The sequence below is a fragment of the Callorhinus ursinus genome, unplaced genomic scaffold, assembly GCF_003265705.2.
Source record: "Callorhinus ursinus isolate GAN/ISIS: 27379988/994484 unplaced genomic scaffold, GSC_fseal_2.0 scaffold2, whole genome shotgun sequence".
NCBI lineage: Eukaryota > Metazoa > Chordata > Mammalia > Carnivora > Otariidae > Callorhinus > Callorhinus ursinus.
The window spans coordinates 32,149,338-32,170,713 of record NW_027397064.1 but is presented as its reverse complement, the minus strand read 5'-3'; the positions used below and the strand labels follow the sequence as shown (position 1 = coordinate 32,170,713).

General features: G+C 38.7%; 1 protein-coding gene and 1 pseudogene across 19 annotated transcripts in view; one reads left to right on the top strand and one right to left on the bottom strand.

Annotated features, from left to right (window-relative positions):
• C2CD6 (C2 calcium dependent domain containing 6) overlaps window positions 1-21,376 on the bottom strand; it is a 146,015-nt gene that overhangs the window by 117,195 nt on the left and 7,444 nt on the right. The window lies entirely within an intron of this gene.
• LOC112840165 (small ribosomal subunit protein uS8-like) lies at window positions 8,793-9,205 on the top strand (annotated as a pseudogene).

Genomic DNA, 21,376 nt, shown 5'->3' with positions numbered 1-21,376 from the left:
ATCTGGACTAAAAACTTTGAAAAGTAGAATAGAAATGAAAAATGAGAAATGTGATTTTACTAAGCACAACCAGGATGCACCTCTTCCATTTGAAATTTCAAATCTTTGAAAGTATCTTTTTCAAATACAATAGCATTAAAAACCAAATATTGAAATAATTAATTTGCCTTAGAATGAGACCTTCAAATTACTACATCACAAATATTAAATCACGCTTTTCAAAAATAGTAGTGCTTATTGAGCTCTGTTCCACTAAGAACATGGAAATCATTTTTCAAAATACTGCTTATCATTTTTAACTTTTTGTACATTGTAAAATGTATATAGTAAATTACAGTACATTTATAATGTATAAATAAATACACAGTGGTGATAGATGTTCATATGTTTTTTACTGTTAAGACTGTGCAGTCAAAGCAATTTGGAGACCTCTTCTACAGAATCACAGCTAAATGCCTATAATTTGTCTCACTTTCCTAAGTCTGCCTTTCTGGAGGCTTTAAGCTGCCAGTTTCCACGCATATTCCCACCTAGGCACAGTCTGCTTAGAATGAAGCAGGTTACCTTCTCCATTTCATACATGCTGCCTTCAGTTTGAGATGGAGAAGGGGATTCCAGAATAGTTCCCAGTTTAGACTCATTACCAGAAAGCCTTAGATAAAACTGATACTTAGTTCCTCATTTGATTGTCCACTTTTTAGCAAATATTAATGGCCACAATCCTGGAGCAAAAGAGGAGCAAGAGATAAGATTCCAGTACCAAGCCCCATCCAGGATGCCTACGAAGTATCTCATATAAATACGTGGCAAATAAGGGGAGTGGGGACAAAGTGTTAGGGAAGGAGGTGATGATTACTTCAAGTGAGTTTGAAGAGGAAAAAAACTAAGAACTAGAGGGAGAGAAGCCTAGACAGAATAAATAAGTGTAAAAGCATAAAGAAGCAAGGTATAGTTTTATTACATTATATTAATATACATATGTATATTATACTGAGATACATATACTTAGGTATAATAAGTATGTATACTTACATATAAATATATAAATACTATTATATACATGTTCATATTATACTTACATATTTACATATGTAAATATTATTGCTTCACTATATATATATACACATATATATATATATACACACATACACACACACACACACACACACACAGATGGCCATCAAATAACATGAATTTGAACTGTGTGGGTGCACTTATACAGCAGTTTTTTCCAATAAATATATGTACAGTACTATAAATGTATTTTCATTTCCTTATGATTTTCTTAACATTTTCCTTTCTTTACTTTATTGTAAGAATAGAGTATATAATACATATAGCATACAAAGTATGTGTTAATCAACTGTTTATGTCATCAATAAAACTTCCAGTTAACAGTAGACATTAGTATCAAATTTTGGAGGGAATCAAAAGTTATACATGGATTTTCAACTGCATGGAGGTCAGTGTCAAAGTCCCGAAAAGTTTTCCTACAGAAATTGATGAGATTTTCCAAAAATTAATATGGAAATGGAAAATCCAAGAATAGCTAAGACCATCTTGAAGAAAAACAAAATGAAGTATTAAAAAATTAAAGAAATAAGGACATTTCTTAATGTTTGAAGACATAGCAAAAGCATAGATAAATGCACCAAAGAAACTGATTAGAGTCTAGAAATAGACCCTGACACAGGCACTTCACTTGTGACAAAGTTGGTACTGCAGAATAGTAGAGAAAAAACACTCTAAGGTAGGTCAAGTAGAAATCACCATGCCAAAAAAAAAAAAAAGAGAGAGAGAATAAAAGGAAGAAGGTGAGAGAGAAAAAAAAGGAAAATCTGACTTATAACTCACACCATATACACAAAAATCAATTACAGGTGAATTGTTGATCTTGGTGTCAAAGGAAAAACAATAACAAGATAATACATGAGAATATTTCCATGAGGTTGGAGTAGATTTCCAAAACAGAACACAAAGAGCAATAACCATAAATAAGAAAGTTTGATACAGTAAACTCCTTTAAATTTAATAACTTCTGCTTATCAAAAGATGTCATACATATTTGGAAGAAAATATTTACAACATGTATGATACAAGTGACAAAGAGCCTATAACTAGAATATATATACAAACTTATACAAATTAATAAGAAAAAGACCAACAGTCCAAAAGAAAAATGAAAAAGAGACTTCAATAGGCATTTCATCACAAAAGAGCTTATGTGATGGCTAGTAAGCATTTGGAAGGGAACTCACCCTCATTAGTCATCAGGGGAAAAAATTAACAACGCAAAGTGATAACACTAACATATTTCTCGGATAGTTAAAAATAAAGATACTGACAATATCAAGTGGCAAGGATGTGGAGTAACTAGAATTCTAATACACTGCCAGTAAGAATATAAATTGGCCTATCTTCTTTGAAAAACTCTTTAGTATTATGTACTGAATTTGAGCGTATATATAATTATGACCCAGAAATTCCATTACTAGATATGTCCTCAACAGGATACCTCTACCGCTCTCTCTCTTTTTTTAAAGATTTTATTTATTTATTTGAGAAAGAGAAAGAGAAAGCATGAGCAGAGGGAAGGGCAGAGGGAGAAACAGGCTCCCTGCTGAACAGGAAGCCCAACGCGGGACTCGATCCCAGGACCCCAAGACCATGACCTGAGCCGAAGGCAGAGCTTAACCGACTGAGCCACGCAAGTACCCCTCTACCTCTCTCTTATAAAGGCATTTGTGATTACATTTAGGGCCCAACTCAGATAATCCGGATGATCTCCCCATCTCAAAATCCTAAAATTCATTATTATCTCCAAGCTTATTGCCATATAAGGCATATAAACTAAAACTATAAATTTTATGCTAACAAATTAGACAATTTAGGTGAAATGGAAAAATTCCTAGAAAGACACAAATTACCAAAACTGACTCAAGAAGAAAGAATATCTGAAAAGACCTATAATAAGTAAAGAAATTGAATTAGTAACTAAAACTGCCTAAAAAGAAAAACTCAGGCCCAGACTCTTTCACTGGTGAATTCTACCAAACACTTAAAGAAGAAATTATAAAATCCTTCACAAACTCTTTCAGGGAAAAAAAAGGAGGGTGGGGAGGAAGACGAAGGAACACTCCCCAAGATATTCTATGAGGTCAAAATTATGCTCATACCAAAGCCAGATATTGCAAGATGAGAAAACAACAGGTCAATATTCCTCATGAATAGAGGCAAAAATCCTCAACAAAATGAGTAAGCCAAATCCAGCAACATATAAAGAGGACCACATGCCATGACAAAGTGGGATTTTTCCATCTGAAAATCAATTAACGTAACAAACCATATTAATAAAAATGTCAAAAAAAACAAAAATCACATGATCGTTTCAAGAGATACAGGAAACATATTTGACAAAATCTAAAATTCATTCTTAATAAAAACTCTGAACAGACTAGGAATAGGAAGGAACTTACCTAACATCACACTCAGTGGTGAAAGACTGAATGTTTTTCCTCTAAGATCAGTAAGGCAAGTGTTCACTCACTACTTTTACTCAGCATTGTACTGTAGGTTATATCCAAAACAGTCAGACAAGAAAAAGAAATAAAAAGTATCCACATTTGAAAGAAAGGGGTAAAACTGGTCTTTATATACAGGCATTATACTCCCATATATATAGAAAGTCTAAAGAAATCCACACACACAAAAAGAAATTACTAGAACTAATAAACAAACTCAATGAAATATCAGGATACAAGAAAATACAAAAAAAATATTTTGTATTTCTATATAATAGCAATGAAAACAAGTATATCTTGAGATAGCACCAAAATAACAAAATCCTTAGGAATAAATTTAACAGAAGAAATATAATAAATTTAACAGAAGAAGCATAATAAAATAATAAACTTAACAGAAAAAAACATTAAGACTTGTGCACTGAAAACAACAAAACATTTCTAAGCGAAATTAAAGATCTAAATGCATGGCAAATATTACACGTTCACAGATGGAAAGATTCAATACTGGTAGGATATCAATTCCCAATAAAATATACAAAGCACTAACTTAAACAAGAAAAGGGGATAAAACACAATTAAGACATTCCAGTCCAGGCACCGGGGTGGCAGAGTTGGTTAAGTGACTGCCTTCAGCTCAGGTCATGATCCTGGAGTCCCAGGATGGAGTCCCGCATTGGGCTCCCTGCTCAGCAGGGAGTCTGCTGTCTCCCTCTGGCCCTCCCCCCTCTCATGCTCTCTCTCTCTCATTCTCTCTCTCAAATAAATATCTTAAAAAAAAAAAAAAAAAAAGACATTCCAGTCCATGATGGTGATACAGGAAGACCCTGAACTCACTTCCTCCACAGAATACACCAAGTTATACCTATTAATAGAAAAATTCCTCCTGAAGAAAAACTGAAGGCTGACTGAAGAGCTTCTGAAAACCAAAAAGAGAGAGATGAATGGGAGAACAGCAATATAAACAGAGATGTGGTAACAAAGATAACCCCCACCCCCAGGATACTGCAAATGGCAGTGGGAAGGGATAGTACTGAGGAACTGGAAACAGATTCCTTTGTCCTTGGGCACAAACAAAAACCTGCAGTTTAAAAGAGGAACTAGTATATAAGCTAGACAACAAAGCCTAGACTAGATAAGTATTTGGACATGATAATGGGCAGATCCAATTGTCACAGCAAGCTTGTGACCTCAGCAAGCCCAGGATCCACAAGACCACACTAGTTCCAATTGCACTGGGGCACCAAAAAAAAAAAAAAAAAAAAAAAAAATCCAAGGTTTAAAAAGGCCAAGGAGATGTGGGAATGCTCTCTCTCCTTCCACCTTAAAAGCCCAGACCAGTAAGGGATCTGGCTCACAGTGAGCTCACAACCTCAGTGAACCCAGAGTCTATAAACTGACCAGCAAGACTGACTGCAGGAGGGAGGGACACTGCAGGCATGAAGAGGAGGAGGAGCAAATCCCATATCAGTCACCCCAGGCATGGGGGACCTGCATTGGGAAGATGACTCCCCATAACATTATTTTCTGTGCCCCAGCCTCTGTGGTGCTGGGGCACAGAAAATAAGCTACATGTATAAATTTTATTTAAAAATTATCTTTATTTTTATGTTTTTAAGTTTTTAAAATTTGTCTTGTCTTTTTAAAATTCTTTTTGGGCTTATTTATTTATTCCATAAAAAGCCACAGTTTCAAACAGTAACTAGCATATACTGCCACAGCTCCAGCCAGCCACCAATAGTCACCAGGGACACACAGTCTACATAGAGGACACCATACACAAAAACATTCCTTCAAGGTTAGAAGTAGTCTTTCTGCCTAATCCATACACATAAACACAGAAAGTCAAGCAAAATGGGGAGACAGAAAAATATGTTCCAAAAGAAAGAACAGGAAAAACCTTCAGAAAAACAACTAAATGAAACAAAGATAAGCAAGATGCCTAGTAAAGAATTTAAAGTAATAATTGTAAACATACTGGACTGGAGCAAAGAGGGAACTCAGTAGTCTGTCAATATAGAGATAGAAAATATTAAAAAGAACCAATCAGAGTTAAAGAATACCATAACTGAAATGAAAAACACACTAGAGGACTTGAGAGTAAATTAGAAAATGCAGAAGAATGTATCAGTGAACTAGAAGAAAGGGTAATAGAAAGCACAAAAGCTGAACAGTAAAGAGAACTTAAAAAAAAAAAACTGAGGATAGAGTAAGAGATCTCTTGGACAACATGAAGTGAACAAACATTATAGGAGTCCCAGGTGAATGAGAGAGAGAAAGGTATAAAAAAAGTTATTAGAGGAAATAATAACAGAAAACTTTCCTAATCTGAAGATGGAAATAGACATCCAAATCCAAGAAACACAGAGAGTCCCAAACAAGATGAACCCAAGGAGGTCCACATTATGGCACATAATACTTAAAATGTCAAATGCTGGGGAAGACAGTGGAGTGGGAGGATCCTAGTCTCATCTTGCCCCCACAGACACACCAAGATAACACCCACATCAGTGTAACTAACCCAGAAAATGATGGGAAGATTGGCAGATTAGGCTTTCCACAGTTAATTGTAGAGAGGAGGCCACATCAAAAAATGGTAGGAAGGCTAGAGACACAATCAGGAAACAAACTGACCAGCAAGACTGACTGCAGGTGGGAGGGACAATGCAGGCATGAAGAAGAGGAGGAGCAAATCCCCTATCAGTCACCCCAGGCATGGGGGACCTGCATTGGGAAGATGAATCCCCATAACATTTGACTCTGAAACTAGAGGGGCTTAACTTTGCAAGTTTTTACAATCAGTGGGGCTAAACACCAGGAACATCAAAAATAAGCAGGCTTGGCTCTGCAAGAGCCAAAGGGCTATAGAAAACTGTGTCCTTGGCATTAAAAAGACAGCATGACAAAAACCCTGCCAAGTTACAGCATAGAAGCAGAAGTTTCTGAGGCACCTGGTGTATCCCGAAAGAATTCTTTGCTGGTCTCAGAGCCTGCACAGGAAGGGCAAGTTCCTTTGTGAAGCTTATCTAAGAACAAAGGAGCTAGCTGGTACCACTTCTTTCTCCTGCCCACCAGTCTACATTCACTGACACTTGTGGAAAGCAGCCCAAATATTTTCCACCAGCTTGCTAACAGTGCACCACACCCCCACTTTCTCCTGCAGATCCATGTCATCTAACTCTCCCCACTAGACAGGAGTCTATCCAAGGAGGTGCCAAAAACATGGCATTGTGCAAGCAGCCTAGTGGCCAGCACCACTCCAAAGTAACTCCTGCCCTGGGGAGAGGAGAAGCTAACCACACACATGTCATCTAACTCTCCCCACTAGACAGGAGTCTATCCAAGGAGGTGCCAAAGACATGGCATTGTGCAAGCAGCCTAGTGGCCAGCACCACTCCAAAGTAACTCCTGCCCTGGGGAGAGGAGAAGCTAACCACACACACCAGTCCAACTGTGGCCCAAGGCTGGGGGCAGACATATAATCTGACTACTGGCCCCAACCACCAACAAAAACCTCACAGAGGGCAGCACACAGAGAGCACTCAGTAGTTCAGGGTCACTGCAACCTCCAACAGAGAAACTGGGGCAAACATCTGGTCTTACTGTAGGCCCTGCCCACCAACAAAGCCTTCCAAGGGACAATGCAGGGAGAGTGTTCTGCACTTCACTGCAACTGTAGTTCTAACAAACAAGCTGAGTGCAGACATCTGGTCTGACCCAACTCAAGCCCGAGGTGACCACAGACTGGCCCCTTACAGCATGGGGACTAAACCTTGCCCACAACAAGCAAACAAGGCCATTGCTGATGATCGTACTGAAGGCAAACAGAACTCAACCACAACAGGAAGTACAGTGCACACTTAGGAGATACCCCTGAAGCACCTGGTTCTAGGGAACAGGCGACATTGCAGTATAGGCCACTACCGGTCCTCCTCTTCAAAAGGCCACTACTTGAATAGCAGGAGATGTAGTTGGCTTTCATAACACATAGACACAGAGAGCCTGGCAAAATGAGGAGACAGAGGAATATGTCCCAAATTAAAGAATAGGACAAAATAAAAGATAGCCAAATGAAACAGAGATAAGTAACATGCCTGATAAAGAATTTAAAGTAATGGTCACAAAGATTCTCACTGGACTTGAGAAAAGAGAGAACCCCAAGAACTTCAACAAAGAGAGAAAACTTAAAAAAGCATGAATCAGAAATGACGAACACAATAACTGAATTTAAAAATACACTAGAGGGAATAAATTGTAGCTAGAGGGAGCAAAAGAACAGATCAGTGAGCTGGGAAACAGAATAATAAAAATCAAACTGAACAGGAGAAAGAAAAATAATAAAAAATGAGAAAAGATTTTTTTTTTAAAGATTTTATTTATTTACTTGAGAAAGAGAGACAGAGGGAGCACAAGCAGGGGGAGGAAAAGGGGCAGAGGGAGAGGGAGAAACAGACTTCCTGCTGAGTGGGGAGTCCAACAAAGAGCTTGAGCCCAGGACCCTGAGATCATGACTTGAGCTGAAGTCAGACACTTAATCAACTGAGCCACCCAGGTGCCCCCCCAAAATGAGCATAGATTAAGGGAACTCAGTGACACCATCAAGTGTAACAATGTTTGCATTATAAGGATCACAGAAGGAGAAAAGAGAAAGAAGGGAACAGAAAATTTGCAAAAAAAAAATATCTGAAACCAACCCAAATCTGGAGAAGGAAACAAATATCCAGATCTAGCACGCACAGAAAGCCGCCAACAAAATCAACCCAAGGAGGCCCACACAAAGACACAGGGTAATTAAAGTGGCAATAAGTAATTATAAAGAGGGAATTTTAAAAGCAACAAGAGAAAACAGTTACATACAAACGAAACCACTTAAGTCTATCAGCTAATTTTTCAGCAGAAATTTTGCAGGCCAGAAGAAAGTAACATGATATATTCAAAGTGCTGAAACAAACAAACAAAAATATGCAACCAAGAGTACTCTAACCTGCAAGGCCATCATTCAGAATAGAAGGAGAGATAGAGTTTCCAGATGAACAAAAGTTAAAGAAATTCACCACCACTAAACCAAGTCTTACAAGAAATGTTAAAGGGGATTGAGTGGAAAGAAAAGACCATAAACAGAAGTAAGAAAAGCAGAAGGCACAAAAGCAGTAAAATTAAGTATATCTGTAAAAATCGGTGAAGAGAGTCATAAAAGTATTTTAACAATGACACTATAGCAATAGGCCACCTGCTTTTCATAACTGTGCACTCACCCCTCCTGTCCTCTTTCCACCAACTTTCTGTGCCACCATAATAGTGCGCATGAATGTCCTGGAAGATGCTCTCAAGAGCATTAACAATGCTGAAAACAGAGGCAAACGCCAGGTTCTTATTAGGCCATGCTCCAAAGTCATCATCCAGTTTCTCACTGTGATGATGAAGCATGGTTACATTGGTGAATTTGAAATCACTGATGATCACAGAGTGGGGAAAATTGTTGTGAACCTCATAGGTTAAACAAGTGTGGAGTGATCAGCCCCAGATTTGATGTACAACTGAAAGATCTAGAAAAATGGCAGAATAACCTGCTCCCATCCTGCCAGTTTGGTTTCACTGTACTGACAACCTCAGCTGGCATCATGGACCATGAAGAAGCAAGACAAAAACACAAAGGAGGGAAAATCCTGGGATTCTTTTTCTAGGGATGTAGTACATACGTGCAAATAAAATGCCTCAATGGAAAAAAATAAAAACAAACAATGACACTATATATCTGAAATGTAGGGGTTGGGAGAAGAGTAAAAATTTATTGCTTTCAGAATGGGTTCAAACTTAAGCCAGTATCAACTTAATATAAACTGTTATACACACAAGATGTTATATATAAACCTAATGGTAACCACAAATCAAAAACCTATAATAGATATGCAAAAAATAAAGAAAAGGAATCCAAGCACTAAAGAAAGCCAGCAAACCATGAAAGAAGAGAACAAGAGAGAAAAGGAAAAGAACTATAAAAATAACCATAAAACTGGGGCCCCTGGGTGGCTCAGTCATTAAGCAGCTGCCTTCGGCTCAGGTCATGATCCCAGGGTCCTGGGATCGAGCCCCACATCAGGCTCCCTGCTCCAAATGAAGCCTGCTTGTGTTCCCTCTCTCGCTGTCTCTCTCTCTCTGTCAAATAATATTTTTTTAAAATAACCATAAAACAACAAAATGGCAATAAGTACATATCTATCGATAATTACTTTGGATATAGACTAAACTTTCTGATCAAAAGACATAAGGTGATGGAATGAATAAAAAAGCAAGACCTATACGCTGCCTATAGGAGATTCATCTCAGACCTAAAGACACATGCAGATTGAAAGTGAAAGGATGAAAGTGCCTGGGTGCTCAGTTGGTTAAGCATCTGACTCTTGATCTCAGCTGAGGTCTTGATCTCAGGGTCATGAGTTCAAGCCCTGCACTGGGCTTCATGCTGGGCATGGAGCCTACTTTAAAAATAAACAAACAAAAAAGAAAGTGAAGGAAGGGATGGAAAAACATTTATCATACAAATGAAGATGAAAAGAAACCCAGGGCAGTGATACTTAGTAGGCTTCAAACAAAATAGACTACAAAACAAAGACTGTAACAAGAGATAAAGGACACTACATATTCATAAAGGGAACAAGAAGATATAACAATTGTAAATATTTATGCACCTAACATGGGAGCACTCAAATACATAAGGTACCTATTAGCAAACATAAGGAAGTAACTGATGGTAATACAATAGGAGGGGACATCGACACCCCACTTATCTCAATAGATCATCCAAACAGAAAATCAACAAGTGGCTTTGAATGACACATTGGACCAAATGGATATAACAGATATATTCAGAACATGCTATCCAAAACAGCAGAATATACATTCAAGTGCACATGAAATGTTATCCAGAATAGATACCATGTTAGGTGACAAATCGAGTATGAACAAATTCAAAAAGACTAAAGTTATATCATTCATCTTTTCAGACCACAACACTATGAAACTAGAAATTAATCACAAGAAAAAATCTGGAAAGAACAAAAGTACATCGAGGTTAAATAACCTGCTACTCAACAATGAATGGGTCAACCAAGAAATCAAAGAGGAAGTCAAAAAACACATGGAGACAAAAGAAAATGAATATACAACAGTCAAAAACCACTGGAATACAGAAAAGCTGTTCTAAGTTTATAGCAATACAAGCCTACCTCAAGAAGGAAGAAAAATCTCAAACAAACCCAAACTTACACCTACCAGAGACAGAAAAAGAGGAACAAAGTAAAAAAATCAGTAGAAGAAAGGAAATAATAAGATTATAGCAGAAATAAGTTAAATAGAAACTAAAAAAAAAAAATAGAATACATCAATGAAACGAGAAGCTGGTTCCTTGAAATGGTCAACAAAATTGATAAACCTTTAGCCAGACTCAACAAGCAAAAAAAAAAAAAAAAGAGGACTCAAAATCAGAAATGAAAGAGAACCTGTAAGAGAATATTATGAAAAATTATATGCCAACAAATGGGCAACCTAGAAGAAATGGATAAATTCCTAGAAACATACAACCACCCAAAACTGAACCAGGAAGAAATACAAAATTTGAACAGACCAATTATCAGCAATGAAATTGAATCAATAATCAAAAAACTCTGAACAAAAGTCCAGCACCAGACAGCTTCAAGGGGAATTCTACCAAACATTTAAAGAAGGGATAATACCTATTCTTTTAAACTATTCCAAAAAAATAAAAGAGCAAGGAAAACTTCCAAATTCATTCTATGAGGCCAGCATTACCCTGATACCAAAAACAAAGACACTACAAAAAAGAGAACTACAAACCCATATCTCTGATGAACACAGATGCAAAAATCCTCAACAAAATATTAGCAAACTGAATCCAACAATACATTTAAAAAGTCATTCACCACGAGCAAGTGGGACTTATTCCTGGGAGGCAAGGGTGGTTCCATATTCACAAAATAATCAATGTGATACATCACATCAACAACTGGAAGGATAAAAAGTATATGATCATCTCAATAAATGCAGAAAAGACATTTGACAATATACAACATCCATTTGTGATGAAAACTCGTTTACAGGGAACATACCTCAACATAATAAAGGCCATATATGAAAAACCCACAGCTAAGATCATACTCAGCGGAGAAATACTGAGAGCTTTTCCACTAACATCAGGAACAAAATACAGATGTCCACTCTTACCACTTTTGTTCAACATAGTCTGGACATCCTAGCCACAGAAATCATACAAGAAAAAGAAAGAAGAGGCATCTAAATGAGTAAGGAAGAAGTAAAACTTTCACTATTTGCAAATGACATGATACTGTATGTAGAAAACCCTAAAGTCTCCACCAGAAAACTACTAAAACTGATAGATGAATTCAGTGAGGTCAAAGGATAAAAAAATCAATGTATAGATATCTACTGCATTTCTAGACACTTGTAATAAAGCAGCAGAAAGAGACATTAAGGAATAATCCCAATTATAACTGCACCAAAAATAATTTTTAAAATATGCAGGAATAGGGATGCCTGGGTGGCTCAGTCATTAAGCGTCTGCCTTCGGTTCAGGTCATGATCCCAGGGTCCTGGGATCGAGTCCCATATCGGGCTCCTTGCTCAGTGGGGAGCCTGCTTCTCCCTCTGCCTGCTTTTCCCCCTGCTTGTGCTCTCTCTCTCTGACAAATAAGTAAATAAATCTTTAAAAAAAAATATGCAGGAATAAACTTAACCAAGGAGGTGAAAGACCTGCACTCTGAAAACTATAATACACTGATGAAAGAAATTAAAGATGACACAAACTAAAGATATTCCATGCTCATATACATACTACCTAAAGCAATCTAAAGATTTAATGCAATGCCTATCAAAATACATTTTCCACAGAACTAGAACAATCTTCAAATTTTTATGGACCCATGAAAGACCCCAAATAGCTAAAGCAATCATGAAAAAGAAAAACAAAAATGGAGGTATCACAATTCCAGATTTCAAGTTATACTACAAAGCCGTAGTAATCAAAACAGCATGATATGGGCACAAAAACGGACACATAGGGTTCTGGGGTTAAAATGGCAGAATAGCAGTGAAACCCTAGGCTTGGCCTCATCCCTCAAACAGCTAGATCAACATCCAACGATTTTGAACAACTAGGAATACTATCTGAAGATTAAGAAAACAATCTGCACAGTTGGAGGGAGAGAACATAGCAGATGTGAGGTTCGGAGCCATGAACTAGGGGAGAGGCAAGCCACGGGACTGCAAAGGGAAAGGAACCCTTTCCTCGGTGCAAAGTCAGGGAGAGGGAGAGAGCAAGAGAGAGTACAGCAGGTAGGGATGGCACAATAAGCAGCACTGAAAAGATGCCCTGGGTCACACTGGGGGAGATCACTCCCCTTCCCGGAATACATTTGGAAGAGCGCATTTTGCCTCTCCAAGGACAAAAGGTCAGCTGGGAGCCGTTGAGTGGCACTCAACAACAGGGACAGAGGTGCATGCAGAGGGCAGAGAACATTGTAGCAGCTTTTTACTGTGAGCCACAATAGACTTAAACCCCCATGCGCATGCTGAGCAGCTGCTTTTCTGGGACAGAACTGAGCAGAGAGCAGACACACGGACAGACTGCAGATAACCTGGGCGCTGCTTTTCGCTGTCTGCCACAATAGACTCAAGCCTGTGTGTGACTGCTTTTCTGGGACAGAACAAAGTAGGAGACTGAGTCGCATGCAGATGGCAGATAACCCGGTTGCAGCTTTCCACTGTGCAGCACGATAAACTCCAGCCTCCGAGCGCACTGTGCAACTGCTTTTCTGGGACAGGATGGTGCTGGGTGGGCCTCGAGGCTCTCCTCTAGGGGAGGGGATTCGGTCTGCACCTTGCCAGGTCCTTTAAAATGTGGAGTTTTGTATCCCAGCCACTGTCGAGAGATAAAATACAGGAGATCTGTGGTGCTGGGCATGCCAATGGCCCCAGGAACAGACAGGTTACGGGCAAGGATGTGCTGAAAGTCCAGGACACAGGATATTGTTTGCCTTCCTGTGAGGGCCTCCTGAACAGTGGCCAGAAGTTCCCCACCCGGATGAGAGGGCAGGATGCCGCCATCTTCCTCTGCCACCACTCCTCCTTCCCCCGCCCGCCAGCACAGGTGGGCTTCAGAGAGCAACACAGTACCTTCAGTGGAGGCTGGGGTCCCCTACACTAAAGCCCGCACCCTGTACCTGGCAGGGGTATCTTTACTAGGGCAAGTCAGCTTGTGAGCCAGTCCAACAGGCCTCTCCCTCGGAAGACCAACACAGGCCCCCCCATGTACCAAGTCTACTGATTAAAAAGGGCTCCAATGTCAGCTTCTCGTGGAAGTAGGACCAGGCTTGCTTTTTCTTTTTTCTTATTTTTAAATTTTTTATATTTTATTTATTTTTAATTTTTTATCCTTTATTTTATATACCTTTTCCTTTTTTCTCTATTTTTTTGGTATTAGGCTTATAATTTTTTGTTCACTTGGTTGGTTTGTTTGTTTCCTTCTCTTATTTTTCAGATCAGGCTTATTTTTTTTCCTATTCTTCTTTCCTTATTCTTTTTTCTTTCTTTTCCTTTGGAATCAAGTTTATTTTTGTCTGTTTGCATTTTTGTTCCTTTTCCTTTTCTCTTGTCTTGGATCCGGCTTTTTTTTTTTCCCCCTCTTTACTTTTCCAGGCTTAACAGACAAATCAAAGCACACCTAGTTAAAGGTCCAAACACTCCCCACTACAAGCAAGGAGGAACTCTGTAGAGGATGGACCAGTGGGAAAGAGCAGCCAAAACGCAACAGCAGAGTGTACACAGCATATACCAGAAACATTTCCTGAAGTTTTTGTTGGTAGTGGTGTTGTTGTTGTTATTGTTTTTTTGTTTTGTTTTGTCTTTTCCTCCCTTCCTTTCTTTTCTGGACAAAATGATGAGATTAAGAAATTCACCCCAAAAGAAAGAACAGGAGGTAGTACTCCCTGCCAGGGATTTAATCAATACAGATATAAGTAAGATGTCTGAACTAGAATTTAAAACGAGTATAAAGATACTAGCTGGGCTTGAATAAAGTACAGAAGACACTAGAGAATCCCTTACTGTAGAGAGAAAAAAAGTAAAAATCTCTGAGGTCAGAATTAAAAATGCTTTAACCAAGATGCAATCCCAAGTGGAGACCATAAAAATGCAGATGAACGAAACAGAAGAGCAAATCAGTGATATAGAAGATAAAATTATGGAAAATAATGAAGGTGAAAAGAAGGGGGAAAGAAAAGTATTACATCACAAAGGTAGACTTAGGGAACTCAGCGATTCCATAAAGCGAAATAATATCCATATTATAGGAGTCCCAGAAGAAGAAGAGGGGGAAAAGGGAGAAGTTTTATTTGAACAAATTATAGCTAAGAACTTCCCTAATCTGGAGAAGGAAACAGGCATTCAAGTCCAAGAGCCACAGAGAACTCCCCTAAAAAAAATAATGAATATATATATATTTATATATACACATATATATAGGTCAACACCACAATATATTATTGTAAAACTTGCAAATTACAAAGATAAAGACAAAATCCTGAAAGCAGATCAAGACAAGAAGTCCTTAACCTACAAGGGTGGACACATGAGACTAGAAGCAGACCTGTCCACAGAGACCTGGCAGGCCAGAAAGGACTGGCATGATATATTCAACATGCTAAATGGGAAAAATATACAGCCCAGGATACTTAATCAAGCAAGGCTGTCATTCATAACAGAAGGAGAGATCAACAGTTTCTAAGATAAAAACTAAAGGAATTCGTGAACACTAAACTAGCACTGCAAAAAAATATTAAAGGGGACCCTTTGAGAGTAAAGAGAGACCAAAAGTAACAAAAACCAGAAAGGAACAGAGACAATCTATAGGAACAGTGACTTACAGGTAACACAATGGCACTAAATTCATATCTTTCAACAATTACTCTGAATGTAAATGGACTCAATGCTCCCATAAAAAGACACAGGGTATCAGAATGGATAAAAAAAAAAAACCACAAAACTCATCAATATGCTGTTTACAAGACACTCCCTTTAGATCCAAAGACTCATCCAAATTGAAAGTGATAGGGTGGAGAAAAATTTATCATGCTAATGGACATCAAAAGAAAGCTGGAGTAGTCATCCTTACATCAAATTAGATCTTAAACCAAAGACTGTAATAAGTCCTGAAGAAGGACACTATATCATAATAAAGGGGTCTATCCAACAAGAATAGATGAATAGAACAAGAATAATTGTAAATATTTATGCCCCTAACTTGGGATCAGCCAAATATATAAATCAATTAATAACAAATTTATAGAAACTCATTGATAATAATACAGTAATAGTAGGGGACTTTAACACTCCACTCACAGCAATGGACAGATCATCTAAGCAGAAGATCAACAAGGAAACAAGGGCTTTGAATGACACACTGGACCAGATGGATTTAAATGATATATTCAGAACATTTCATTCTAAAGCAGAATATACATTTTTTTCAAGTGCACAGGGAACATTCTCCAGAATAGATCACATACTGGGTCACAAAACAGGACTCAATGGGTACAAAAAGACTGAAATCATACCATGCATATTTTCAGACCACAGTGCTATGAAACTTGAAGTCAACCACAAGAAAAAAATATGAAAGGACCACAAATACATGGAGGTTAAAGAACATCATACTACAGAATGAATGGGTCAACCAGGAAATTAATGAAGAATTAAAAAAAATACATGGACTCAAATGAAAATGAAAACATGACAATTCAAAACTTCTGGGATGCAGCAAGGACAGTCCTAAGAGGGAAGTTTATATAGCAATACAGGCCTTCCTCAAGAAGCAATAAAAGTCTCAAATACACAACCTAACCTTATACCTAAAGGAGCTGAAAAAAGAATAGCAAATAAAGCCTAAATCCATCAGGAGAAGGAACATAATAAAGATCAGAGCAGAAATCAATAATATAGAAATAATAATAATAAAAAAGAACAGATAAACGAAACTAGGAGTTGGTTCTTTTGAAGAATTAACAAGACTGATAAACCCCTAGCCAGACTTCTCAAAAAGAAAAGAGAAAGGGCCAAATTAATAAAATCATGAATGAAAGAGGAGAAATCACAACCAACACCACAGAAATACAAATATAAGAACGTATTATGAGCAATTATATGCCAACAAAAGGGCAATCTGGAAGAAACAGCTAAATTCCTAGAATCATATAAACTACCAAAACTGAAACAGGAAGTAACAGAAAACCCAAACAGACCCATAACCAGCAAGGAAATTGAAGCAGTAATCAAAAATCTCCCAACAGAGTCCAAGGCCAGATGGCTTCCCAGGGGAATTCTACCAAACATTTTAAGAACACCAATACTTCTGAAACTGTTCCAAAAATAGAAATGGAAAGAAAACTTCCAAACTCCTTCTATGAGGCCAGCATTACCTTGATCCCAAAACTAAAGACTCCACTAAAAAAGAGAACTACACGCCAATATCCCTGATGAACATGGATGCAAAAATTCTCACCAAGAGACTAGCTAATAGGATCCAACAGTATATTAAAAGGATTATTCACCATGACCCCATGACCAAGTGGGATTTATGCCTGGGCTGCAGGGGTGGTTCAACATCTGCAAATCAATCAATGTGAGGGGCGCCTGGGTGGCTCAGTTGGTTAAGCATCTGCCTTCGGCTCGGGTCATGATCCCAGGGTCCTGGGATCGAGCCCTGCATCGGGTTCCCTGCTCAGCGGGGAACCTGCTTCTCCCTCTCCCTCTGCCTGTCGCTCCCCCTGCTTGTGCTCTGTCTCTCTCACACTATCTCTGTGTGTCAAATAAATGAATAAAATCTTTAAAAAAAAAATAAAATTAGAAAACCAATGTGAGACACGACATTAATAAAAGAAAGGATAAGAACCATATGATCCTCTCAACTGATGCAGAAAAAGCATTTGACAAAATACAGCATCCTTTCTTGATTAAAAACCCTCCACAATGTAGGGGTAGAGGGAATGTATCTCAACATCAGAAAAGCCATATATGAAAGACCCACAGTGAATATCATCCTCAACAGGGAAAAACTGAGAGCTTTCCCCCTAAGGTCAGGAACGTCCACTCATACCACTGCTGTTCAACATAGTATTAGAAGTCCTAGCCACAGCAATCAGACAACAAAAAGAAATAAAAGGCATCAAAATCAGCAAAGAAGTCAAATTTTCACTCTTCAAAAATGACATGATACTCTATGTAGAAAACCCAAAAGATCCCAGCAAAAAATTGCTAGAACTGATATAGGAATTCAGCAAAGTTGCAGGACATAAAATCAATGCACAGAAGTCTGTTGCATTCGTATACATTAAAAATGAAGCAGCAGAAAATCAAGGAATCAATCCTATTTATAATTGCACCAAAAACCGTAAGATTGCACCAAAAACCATAAGATCCCTAAGAATAAACCTAACCAAATCAGTGAAAGATTTGTACTCTGAAAATTATAGAACATTTATGAAAGAAACTGAGGAAGACACACACAAAAAAGGAAAAATCTCATGTTCATGGAGTGGAAGAATATTGTTAAAATGTTTATGCTACCCAAAGCAATCTACACATTCAATGCAATCCCTATAAAAATACCACCAGCATTTTTGACAGAGCTGGAACAAACAACTCTAAAATTTGTATGGAACCAGAAAAGACCCCAAATAGCCACAGTAATATTGAAAAAGAAAACCGAAGCCGGTGGCATCACAATTCCAGACTTCAAGCTCTATTACAAAGCTGTAATCATCAAGACAGTATGGTACTGGGACAAAAACAGACACAAAGATCAATGGAACAGAATAGAGAGCCCAGAAATGGACCCTCAACTCTACGGTCAACTAATCTTTAACAAACCAAATATCCAATGGTAAAAAGACTGTCTCTTCAACAAATAGTGTGGGAAAATTGGACAGCCACATGTAGAAGAATGAAATTGGACCTTTTTTTTTTTTACATCATACATAAAAATGAACTCAAAATGGATGAAAGACCTAAATGTGAGACAGGAATTCATCAAAATCCTTGAGGAGAACACAGGCAGCAACCTCTTTGACCTAGGCTGCAGCACTTCTTGCTAAACAGGTCTCCAGAGGCAAGGGAAACAAAAGCAAAAATGAACTACTGAGACTTCATCAAGATAAAAAGCTTTTGCACAGCAAAGAAACAGTCAACAAAACTAAAAGACAACCTACAGAATGGGAGAAGATATTTGCAAATGACATTTATGGATAAAGGGCTAGTATCCAAGATCTATAAAGAACTTATCAAACTCAACACCCAAAAAAACAAATAATCCAGTCAAGAAATGGGCAGAAGACATGAGCAGACATTTCTCCAAAGAAGACATACAAATAGCCAACAGACACATGAAAAAATGATCAACATCACTTGACATCAGGAAAATACAAATCAAAACCACAATGAGATATCACCTCACACTGGTCAGAATGGCCAAAATGAACAACTCAGGAAACAACAGATAATGGTGAGGGATGGGGAACCCTCTTACACTATTGGTGGAAATGCAAACTGGTGCAGCCACTCTGGAAAACAGTATGCAGTTCCTCAAAAAGTTAAAAATAGAACTACACTATAACCCAGCAATTGCACTTCTAGGTATTTACCCAAAGGATACAAAAATAGTGATTGAAGGGGCACATGCACCCCAATGTTTATAGCAGCAATGTCCACAAGAGCCAAACTATGGAAAGAGCCAAGATGTCCACTGACAGATGAATGGATAAAGAAGATGTGTTATGTATATACAATGGAATATTACTTGGCCATCAAAAAGAATGAAATCTTGTCAACCTCAATGACATGGATGGAACTAGGGGGTATTATGCTATGCGAAACAAGTCAGGCAGAGAAAGAAAAATATCACATGATTTCACTCCTATGTGGAATTTAAGAAACAAAACAGATGAGCATAGGGAAAGGGAAGGAAAAATAAAGTAAGATAAAAGCAGAGAGGGAGGCAAACCATAAGAGATTTTAACTCTAGGAAACAAACTGAGGGCTGCTGGAGGGGAGGAGTGTGGGGGATGGGGTAACTGGGTGATGGGCATTAAGGAGGGCACATCATGTGATGGGCACTAGGTGTTATAGGCAACTGATGAATCACTAAATTCTACCTCTAAAACTAATAATACACTATATATTAACTAAATTGAATTTAAGTAAAATTTAAAAAGAAAAACAGACACATAGATCAATAGAACAGAACTGAAAGTCCAAAAATAGCTTTTTTTTTCGCAACGGGTTTGCCGCCAAAACACAGGTGTCGTGAAAACCACCACTCAACCTAAACCAAAATGGGAAAGGAAAAGACTCACATCAACATCGTCTTCATTGGACACATAGATTCGGGCAAGTCTACCACTACTGGTCATCTGATCTACAAATGTGGTGGGATCGACAAAAGAACTATCGAAAAATTTGAGGAGGAAAGGGCTCCTTCAAGTATGCCTGGGTCTTGGATAAACTGAAAGCTGAACGTGAACGTGGTATCACCATTGATATCTCCCTGTGGAAATTCGAGACCAGCAAGTATTAGGTGACCATCATTGATGCCCCAGGACACAGAGACTTTATCAAAAACATGATTAGAGGCACATCTCAGGCTGACTGTGCTGTCCTGATTGTTGCTGCTGGTGTTGGTGAATTTGAAGCTGGTATCTCCAAGAATGGGCAGACCCGTGAGCATGCCCTTCTGGCTTACACACTGGGTGTAAAACAACTAATTATTGGTGTTAACAAGATGGATTCCACTGAGCCACCCTACAGCCAGAAGAGATACGAGGAAATCGTTAAGGAAGTCAGCACCTACATTAAGAAAACTGGCTACAACCCTGACACAGTAGCATTTGTGCCAATTTCTGGTTGGAACGGTGACAACATGCTGGAGCCAAGTGCTAACATGCCTTGGTTCAAGGGATGGAAAGTCACCCATAAAGATGGGAATGCCAGTGGAACCACACTGCTTGAAGCTCTGGATTGCATCCTGCCACCAACTCGTCCAACTGACAAGCCTTTGCATCTGCCTCTCCAGGACGTCTACAAAATTGGTGGTATTGGTACTGTCCCTGTGGGCCGAGTCGAGACTGGTGTTCTTAAACCTGGGATGGTGGTCACCTTTGCTCCAGTCAATGTTACAACTGAAGTAAAGTCTGTTGAAATGCACCATGAAGCTTTGAGTGAGGCTCTTCCTGGGGACAATGTGGGCTTCAATGTCAAGAACGTATCTGTCAAAGATGTTCGTCATGGCAATGTGGCTGGTGACAGCAAAAATGACCCACCAATGGAAGCAGCTGGCTTCACGGCTCAGATGATTATCCTGAACCATCCAGGCCAAATCAGTGCTGGATATGCACCTGTGCTGGATTGTCACACGGCTCACATTGCTTGCAAGTTTGCTGAGCTGAAGGAGAAAATAGATCGTTGATCTGGAAAAAAGCTGGAAGATGGTCCCAAGTTCTTGAAATCTGGTGATGCTGCCATTGTTGATATGGTTCCTGGCAAGACTATGTGTGTTGAGAGCTTCTCTGACTATCCTCCTCTGGGCCGTTTTGTTGTTCGTGACATGAGACAGACGGTTGCTGTGGGTGTCATCAAAGCAGTGGACAAGAAGGCAGCTGGAGCTGGCAAGGTCACCAAGTCTGCCCAGAAAGCTCAGAAGGCTAAATGAATATTATCCCCAATACCTGCCACCCCAGTCTTAATCAGTGGTGGAAGAACGGTCTCAGAACTGT